At 40.2% G+C, this 9,567-nt stretch overlaps 1 protein-coding gene across 1 annotated transcript in view; it reads right to left on the reverse strand.

Moving 5' to 3' along the window:
• LOC138636215 (prickle-like protein 2) overlaps positions 1-2,610 on the reverse strand; it is a 37,438-nt gene extending 34,828 nt beyond the window's left edge. The window contains exon 1 of the mRNA XM_069724126.1: positions 2,151-2,610. The gene's annotated coding sequence lies outside the window, so the exon portion shown is untranslated. The remainder of the gene's footprint in view (positions 1-2,150) is intronic.
• Between the last annotated feature and the right edge of the window lie 6,957 nt (positions 2,611-9,567).

Raw genomic sequence — 9,567 nt, forward strand, 5'->3', positions numbered from 1 at the left:
TTTGTGTAGTTGATACGATTGTATAACATCTGACTGAGCCACCTGAACTGTCAGCATATCAGGGCCATAAAAGCAGCACAGAAGCAGAAATGTACTGTGAAAGCACCGCATGGGGCAGAGCAGCAAGAGCTCTGAGACACCCGCCCACCCTTCCTGAATCAGCCGTTTCTGTGGCGACCAGAGCGGAGAGGGGTGGAGGGAAGTACTCGGTGAAAGTGAAGAGACAAACATTTGAAACCTGGTGGGAGAAACATGAAGGGATGGATGGATGGATGGATGGATGGATGGATGGATGGATGGATGGATGGATGGATGGATGGATGGATGGATGGATGGATGGATGGATGGATGGATGGATGGATGGATGGATGGATGGATGGATGGATGGATGGGTGGATGCATGGATTGATGATAGATATATTGAGGGGGTGGGTGATAAAGGGATGTGGCAGGGTCAATGGGGAGCTGGAGCTGATTCCTCAATATCACAGTCGGTGACAGATTGACAGTCGGAGGCAAACAACAGCAGCATCCACAGTGAGAGAGACAAACACTGAGGGGATTTTTCACTGTCAATGCCAGCTCAGATCACGGTCATGGCTCAAGGGTTTAAAAGCATCTAGACAGTGACAATGTCTCTCTGTGAAATCTCATTCAGCCATATGCTTCTATTCAAAGACTTGTATTTCCCTGTCCCCTAGTCACGCAAATAATATAGGCTTGACGAGAGCCGTGGCAGATTTAGACTTCAAAAGAAGTTGATTCAACAAGTTGTGCACTGGAAAAAAAATTCTGGACCAACCAGCTGATTCCCTGCGGTAAACACTCACAAGCTGCCATTATACACAATTACAGCCCAGGATGCAGCGCAAGCGGCAAGTGTTACATACTAACATGGAGGCGAAGGTACTAAATCAGAGCACAGCTTTGCTTCACAATACAAATAATGAAGTTTGAGCTCAGTCATGGCCAGAGCAATTAGTAAAAAATACAATCTACATTTATGTGACAAATTAAAACAGTGGCATCTCTTTTAGATATTGAATTTTTTTTTGACATAAGTTAAAGAGAATCAACCGTTCAATACGACAACTTTATACCAAATTATCAACACATTGTGCAGTGTGTTTGATACTCCATAAAAAAAATTAAAAAAAAAAAAAGCCACGCATAATCTTGCTCATTAGACAGATCTTTGATTTAATGTCAGCTCTGTTTCTGCAATCATGTCAGTCTGCTGAGAACCTTATGTAATGGATTAGAGGGTGAACTGAGAATATTGTTAAAATCTTATACTACAGTCATCGACTGTGTGTGAAAGCCACAACAATTATGGATTGATGCAGTAGTTCTCTTGCGCAGTTGAGACAAAAGGCTCACACTAAGCTCAAGAAAAATGGTGTAAATCTGAAATGTAAACACCCACAGATATTCCGAACACTTGCCGACAAACTACTGTGTCCACACTGACACATTGCAGGCTAAGACGTACGCACATTCTGCATTCCATCAAATACTGTAGTCCGCCTAAAGCCCTGCATCTGAGATGGCACTGTCGTTTTTTTTCTCTTCTGTTTCTAAACAAGACTGCGAGAACAGTATAGGAGCTGAAACAGTTCCCACTCCACCCACTTCTTTCTCTTTCAGGGACACATGGATTCACACATGGGGGGGGATCAGAGATGAAAATCAGACGCAACGTTTTCCCCAAGTCCCGGTGGTCTTTCTCACTTGTCAGTCAAGAGGTAAACAAGCCTTCACACAAACTAACGCACACGCAAGCATACATGTAAAAACACCCCCACCTGTCACACACACACACACACACACACACACACACACACACACACACACACACACACACACACACACACACACACACACACACACACACACACACACACACACACACACACACACACACACACAGAAAGGTGGATACATCTCATTTCTTTAGAAGTTTAAGCAATCAATGTTGGCATTTGTTAAATCAACACATCCTTGCTGTATAATCTAAATATAGTAACATATAAACATTATTTTAAAGGCAACAATAAAATACACATTCATCAATAGGAATCACAATAATAATCACATTGAAGTGTGAAGTCAAATTGGCGTTACACTATGACAAGGCTGTTGAGACTCACCTGTTTGTACGGCTGCTGTCAGAGTCCTGGTGTGCGAGGCGGCTGAAGTGCGCAGGAAGTGGACTGAGCGGCTCACACTGGACACATAGCAGACTGGCTCTGCTCCTTCTCTGCACTGCACAGCTCACAGCACTCTCCTCTCCCCCTCCGAGTCTCAGAGACTAACAGCAGCTCTGCCTCTGCCGCCTCTCCCTCCCTGCCTTTCACACGTACTGTAGCAGCAGAAGAGGGGAGAAGGCTGGGGGGCTGCAGACTCTAGATCACTCTCTTCCTCTCTCTCCTCAAAGGCTCTCTGTCTCTCCTCAAGTATGGCTAGAGGCAAACCATGGCTGCAGAAGGGGTACATAAATAATGGTGAGCGTGTGTATGGATTAAGTTTGTAAGTATTTACGTTTGTGAGTGAGACACAGCATGCGCGGCACACAGGCGTGCAGGCGGTGGGAGAAAGCTTTACTCCCACCTCCTGCTCCCCTTTTTCACCACCACCTACCCACCCCTTTTCTTGCCAGCCCCGCACCAGCCTGTTGAAATGAGTCATCAGCCATCAGCCAATCATACGGTGGCACACAGCCTCCGATTAGAATAACAGGAGTATTTATGCACTCCTGTTTTTAAGGAGATGTAAATGAAAAGGAGAATTGCCTGGGAGGACTTGACATACTTTGCTTTGGGTGGGGAACATCAGGTGATAGTAAAAAATAAACACATGATTTTTCATTTTACAAAAGAGAAAAAGAAAACAATATGCCACTGATTTTCTTCTTAAAAGTGATTTTATCCCTTACCATTTTATAAAATGTCTGGTCTAACATCTCTAACTGCTTAGAAAAGCATTTCATGATGATAATACGTGATTAAAAATGTACTGTATTCATCACCGCATCACTTGTGAGGTGTGACTCACTGTGGTACATGATTCATTCAATCATAGCTGCATCCACATTTGAGTTAAGTAAGGTCTGACCCTGGTAACTTTCCTGGTAAAATGAAGGTAAGTGACTGGAATTGTGTAAAAAAAAAAAAAAATCACTGCTCCACTATTGCGTTCTGCAAACTGCAACTACGCAATGCTCCGCAGTGAGCCAAGTGACCTTGTGTGTAGTGAAGTGGGAGGAGTTATTTTGGGCGTTCAAGGTACCAGAGGTTAAATATATTTTTTTCTGCATAGACAAGGTTTGATAACAGGCAGTTGGAGCATTACTTGGATGGACAGTAAGCCATTCTGGTTGATTCATCAGTCCAAACAATTCATTTCAATTCATTTCAATTCAATTCAATTCAATTCAATTCAATTCAATTCAATTCAATTCAATTCAATTCAATTCAATTCAATTCAATTCAATTCAATTCAATTCAATTCAATTCAATTCAATTCAATTCAATTCAATTCAATTTGATTTATATAGTGCCAAATCACAACAGAGGTTATTTCATGGCACTTAACACATCAAAGTCCTTACAGCAGAACTTTACAGTATTATACAGAGAAATCCAACAATTCAACAATTCCCACATAAACTAGGAGGGGAAAAAAACCTCCTCTTTAAGGGCAAAAAACCTCCAGCAAAGGGAAGGAAAAACTCCCTCTTAACAGTAAGAAACCTCTGAAAGAACCAGGCAATCTGCAAAAGAAAGAACAGAAACTATGCGAGCGAGGGAACTGAATGGAAAGACAACAGACAATAAGCAAAAACTATCAGATACAAAAAGATGGTGAGGTATGAGTCTATAGAGAGTTAAAGAGTAGGAGGAAAGAAAAGAAGCTCAGCGTGTAACGAGGTCCCCCAGCAGCCTCGGCCTATAACAGCATAACTAAGGGTTGGGTCAGGTCCACCTGAGCCGGCCCTAACTATATGCTTTATTAAAAAGGAACGTTTTGAGTCTAATCTTAAAGCTAGAGAGGTTTTCTGCCCCTCGAACACAAACTGGGAGCTGGTTCCACAGGAGAGGAGTCTGAAAACTAAAGGCTCTACCTCCCATTCTACTTCTGTAAACTCTAGGAACCACAAGCAGACCAGCGCACTGAGAGCGAAGTGCTCTGCTAGGATTATATGGTTCTATAAAATCTCTGAGATACGATGGAGCCTGGTCATGCAGAGCTTTGTAAGTCAGCAAGAGAATTTTAAATTCTATTCTTGATTTCACAGGAAGCCAATGAAGAGAAGCTAAAACAGGAGAAATATGATCTCCTTTGCTAAATCCCGTCAGTACTCTTGCTGCAGCATTTTAGATCAGCTGCAGGGTTTTTAATGAGTAATTTGGACATCCTAACAACAAGGAAGTACAATAATCTAGCCTGGAAGTAACAAACGTATGAATGAGTTTTTCTGTGCCATGCTGAGGAAGGATTTTCTTGATTTTGTTAATATTACGTAGATGAAAGAAGGCAATCCTGGAGACAAATCCTCATCAAAGATGACTCCAAGGTTCCTCAGTTTTGCTGGAGGCCAAGACAACATCATCTAGAGGAACTAAGTGATTACAGAGAGTTTCTGAGGGTGTTTAGGGCCAAATACAGTAACTTCTGTTTTGTCTGAATTTAGAAGCAGGACGTTTGTGGTCATCCAGGCCTTTATGTCTTTTAGACAGGCTTCAGGTTTTACTAACTGATTAGTTTCATCTGGTTTTATAGAAAGATATAGCTGCGTGTCATCTGCATAACAATTGAAGTTTATGCAGTGCTTCCTGATGATATCTCATAATGGAAGCATGTACAAAGTAAAAAGTATTGGGCCGAACACTGAGCTTTGTGGAACTCCATAACTAACTCTTGTTTGTCTGGAAGACTCATTCTTGACATGGACAAACTGGAATCTATCTGATAAGTAGGATTTGAACCAGTCTAATGCAGTTCCTTTGATCCTCGTAACATCTTCTAATCTCTGTAATAAGATCGTATGATCAGTTGTATCAAAAGCAGCACTGAGGTCCAGAAGAACAAGTACAGAGACAAGTCCATTATCTGAGGCTATTAAAAGGTCGTTAGTAGCTTTCACCAGTGCTGTTTCTGTGCTGTACAATGAGTTTCACAGGTAAAAAACAAACAAATGCAACAACATACAAAACATGTGATTCACCCTCAGTCCACGAAAGGATTGTCAGTTTTGCCTCAACTCGACGTAAAAAGTACACGCATATATGACCAGGGTAGTAGAGGGTGGTCATTTGTTGGTGGTCAAAGTACCAGCAGTGCTAAAGTCAGAGTAGAGAGGAGGTTTGGGGTGGTTGGATGGAATGAACACTGGATTTTCACCGATGTGAAAAATGACCGATGTTGGTAGAAAATGTCAATGTGGATTTCTTTAAAGAAGTTTTAGTGCCCCCGACCAGAAGCACGTTACTTTTCAGGGAGACAAAACGTGACACTGACAAGGCATTCTCTAGTGGACTGATGTGAGTATTACATGCTTTGGCTGAAATTGGGTTGATACAAAAATAATTAAGGATAGACAGGTTTGTTGTAAACTGAATCACAAAGTATAAAAACTGAAGACTCACTTCCAAATAAAACCAACTTTAACTGACAAGCCATACAAAAAGGCAGACAGGGGACTGTTTATCCTCCCCCTTTTGATGACCACATCAGATTTATGTCAGAATGACAATGTGTTAGACTGAAAAATACAGATTGATGTATAATATAACATTGTTTTTAAACTTGATTAACATCCCACTTACTGAATAAATTGATTATTTTTAGTCGTCAACGGCACCTATGACTGAGACAAGATTTAATTTGAGGAAAATCAAATAAAATGTGAGACATCTGTAAAGTGTGTAGCACATAACACAATAAATGTAACTCAATAACTGTCTGCAAAAACTGTTTTAACGCCTGTAGACCTGAAACTGTGGTGGTCTATTGTCAGGGTCACACACCCAAATTAATTCCTGCCATCTCTGGTCCAGCAGTAGAAATGATTTGAGCCAAAGGGGTGCAAAGGCGAGGAAATACAGATAAGGTAAGGAGGGCCAGAGGTGTAAAAGGAATCAATAACTGATCGTCTGAGAGCAGAACGGCATGAAAAGGAGAAGCATTTGAGGAGAACAAATAGAGCCGATTCCATATGAGTGAAAGAAACGCTGCGGTGTAGCTGTTAAAAGTCATTTCCTCTCCACAGAATTTCTGTTGCAGGCTGCAAATAGAGCCTTCCTGGCATGTTTTTTCTTCATCCTCAAATTACCATCATCTGCAAAAAAAATTACTGATGGAGGGCAAAATGATCATTTTTGGTGTACCCGTTCAACATGGGCTGCATAAAAAAATTAATAAAGCACAAGAGTGAGATCACTTTCTTTACATAAAGGACTCCTTCTGTTGAAAATTCCCCTTGTGAATAATATATATATCACAAGGGTCACAAGATAAATTTGAGGGATTGTGAGATGAAATCTGGAATTCATTCTTAAAAATGAGGGAAATAAATCATTCATAAAAAAGTGTTCATGTTAGATTTTTATATTCCTTTTTGTAGAGCATTATTGGATAAGTTGACCTCTTTTAGCCAATTATTAAATAAAACTAAGAGAAGTTTAGAGGGGAAATCTGTCTTTGGAGGGACAGCTAACAACTCATTTGAAACATAATAAGAAAGCTTAACTATATATATTATATTTTTTTGTAAGAACCCAAAAAGGTTGGAAACCACTAGTTTAATGTGTAGTTCATGATATCAGAAAATTGTCTATCAAATATGGATGTCAAGCTTTTTTGAGCTACTTGGTCCAAATACTGAATGCTGTGGTTCAGTACTATAAAGCTGATTATCTTAAATTACTGGCATAATGTGAATGTAAATTAACTGAGAAAATGCTAAAATTGGTTAGACGTGATCAGCTAGAGAGAAAACGCATCACCGTGTCATGACAACAATGAAATCACTCACTCCATTCACAGTTGTGCAGCAGTGTTACTGTGTGGGCTTTCTTCCCTCACAAGAGATCTTTGTAGTTGGCAGAAGGAACAAAAAAACCTGACAACAGATTGAAGTTGTATTTGGATCTGTCATCAAGTTATATATGGAATTAACTTTGATTAGGGACAGCTAATGTGACCTGCCACCAGCGTTGTTTAAGATTGCTATGTCAGGTTCAGACTATATGTTATTTTTGGATCATCAGACTGATAGTCACTGTTTCATTACTGCCATTACTTGGGCGAAACACATGACAGACCTCATGTTGGTCCCTCCAACAATCATCACTTGCTGTCTTTCAGAAAAGTAAGATTCACCCCTCGCTCCTCCCCAGCTTCTCCAATATGGCCACGTCTGGCTCCAAAACAAACAACATGGCGACGGCTGAAACACCACACTCCAGGCTACAAAACAGCAGTTCACCAACCAATAATATAACCAAACAATTGTGTGTATTTTACTGCCTGTTTTGTATTCAGAAAATTATTGAAACGTAAAGAAAAAGTAACTATCCATGGCCCACCTGACTATGACAAAAAGAAGACCTGGAGAAAGTTATTCATGCTTTTATCTCCGTATATGTTGGACTATTGTAATTCTTTGTATGCTGGAATCGGCAAAAATCTTTTAACATGCCTTCAGTTGGTGCAGAACTCTGCAGCGAGGCTTTTAACTGGTACACGCAGGCATGAACACATTTCACCGATCTTAAAATCTCTTCATTGGCTAGTACAGAATTAATTTGAACATTTTTATGTTTGTTTTTAAGTGTCTAAATGGATCTGACCCTGCCTATCTGTATCTCTCTATCTACAGACCACCTCGCTCCACCTCGCTCACTCAGGTCTCTCGAACAACAGTTTTTAGTTGTTCCTGGAACAAAAATGACAACCTGGGCCGACGGCGCCTTTTCTGTTGCTGCCCCTAAACTCTGGAACAACTTTTTCCTTCATATTAGGTTGTCATCCACCTTACCAAAGTTTAAAATCCATTTAAAAACCTATTAATTTTCACTGGCCTATCCACTTTGATCTTAACTTGGCACTTTTGTGTGATTTGTGTTAGTTTGTCTTGGTTTTAACGTTACTTATTTTTTATTAATCCAGTCTTTTCGAATGTATGGCTGTTTGTCTATGTGCAGCACTTTGGGCAACCTTTGTTGTCTTTTAAAATGTGCTGTACAAATAAATTTTTGATTGATTGATTGATTGATTGACAGAATAGATTTGCTTGCTTATAGTTATCTTTCTGTTCGACCTGTTGTGCCTGTGGAGTCTGCTGGAAACATCAACAATTGCCACTGGCTAAAATGTAAAGCTGCCATCTGATTGTGTGCAGAAATTACAGATTTGTTGGCATCAGAACTACAATAATTCGTTGTATTTTGGCAGCCAGTCAATGAGAAGCAGTCCCTCACATTCATACACTAATTTTCAGTCATATATGCCAGTAAAATGCTGCAACAGGGCGTGATTGGTGTAAAGGACAGCATCTTTGCAAATGCAGGCAAACACAGAAGTGTATAGGAAAGAAAGGATTAGACGTTTATTTTTAGATAAAGCCGATCTGTTCAAATTTACCCGCATCAGCAAAATACCATCAGCAGGATTGTCTGCAGACATTTCTGGTCAAACTCTTAGAGGACTAATTAAAACATCACTAAAAGCGTTTCTCTTCATCGCAGACATGTAATGGAGGTGAATACAGACTTAAATGATAGCGATGTGGAAAATATTGGCCTTGTGGTTTAATGCAAAGCAGGGAGGAGGGCTGTGCTTATCCTTATACAATAGAGGACCTTGTAGAAGCAGCTGTATCCAGACGAGAGTGATAGATGGCATGACAACCACATAAACTATGCTTGACATTTACATTGGAGATTTGAAAATATAAGCCGAGAAATGAAGACATTACTCATCCCAATGATTGACCTTATGTTAATGGAGCAATGTTTCACAGATCTTTGACATATAACAACTTTTGTCAAGTAAATGTGTTGGAAAGATGTCATACAACCCCTTGAAATATTTATGAATATTATTGATGATCAGGAAAAAATATTATGCAGGAAGGAAGCTAATTTTTCTGCACATACTGTAGCAGCCACAGCCTTTTTCCATAACACCATTATTCACAATCATGAATTCATTAGGGGCAATTGTCCACCAGAACAATCATGTGAGTTGGCTTGGTTATTTCTCATTCTGTGGCCTGAGCCTGATCAATGACCCTTTCTCATTGTAATTTTTGTCAGGCGTCTGTGTGATGGGATTACTTTAAAAAGATCCTCAGTGATTACTGTCTGTGTGTCAAAGGCAGGCGACCCACCAGCCAGGACAAGAGACGCAGAGCTGCTCAGTGTCAGGCCGAATCAAAAGAGGAACAAAGAAAACAATAAAAAAAAAGATCAAATCTGATCCACCTGAGATTATTCTGACCAGTATCTGCTTGTCAAGGTACTCACAGCCCATTTGGGATTTCTTTCTCAGTCTGTGTCTGTC

This window comes from Brachyistius frenatus, unplaced genomic scaffold (genome assembly GCF_029030835.1).
Source record: "Brachyistius frenatus isolate BFR_SWC_R1_liver_20210118 unplaced genomic scaffold, ASM2903083v1 Contig_6, whole genome shotgun sequence".
Classification (NCBI taxonomy): Eukaryota; Metazoa; Chordata; class Actinopteri; family Embiotocidae; genus Brachyistius; species Brachyistius frenatus.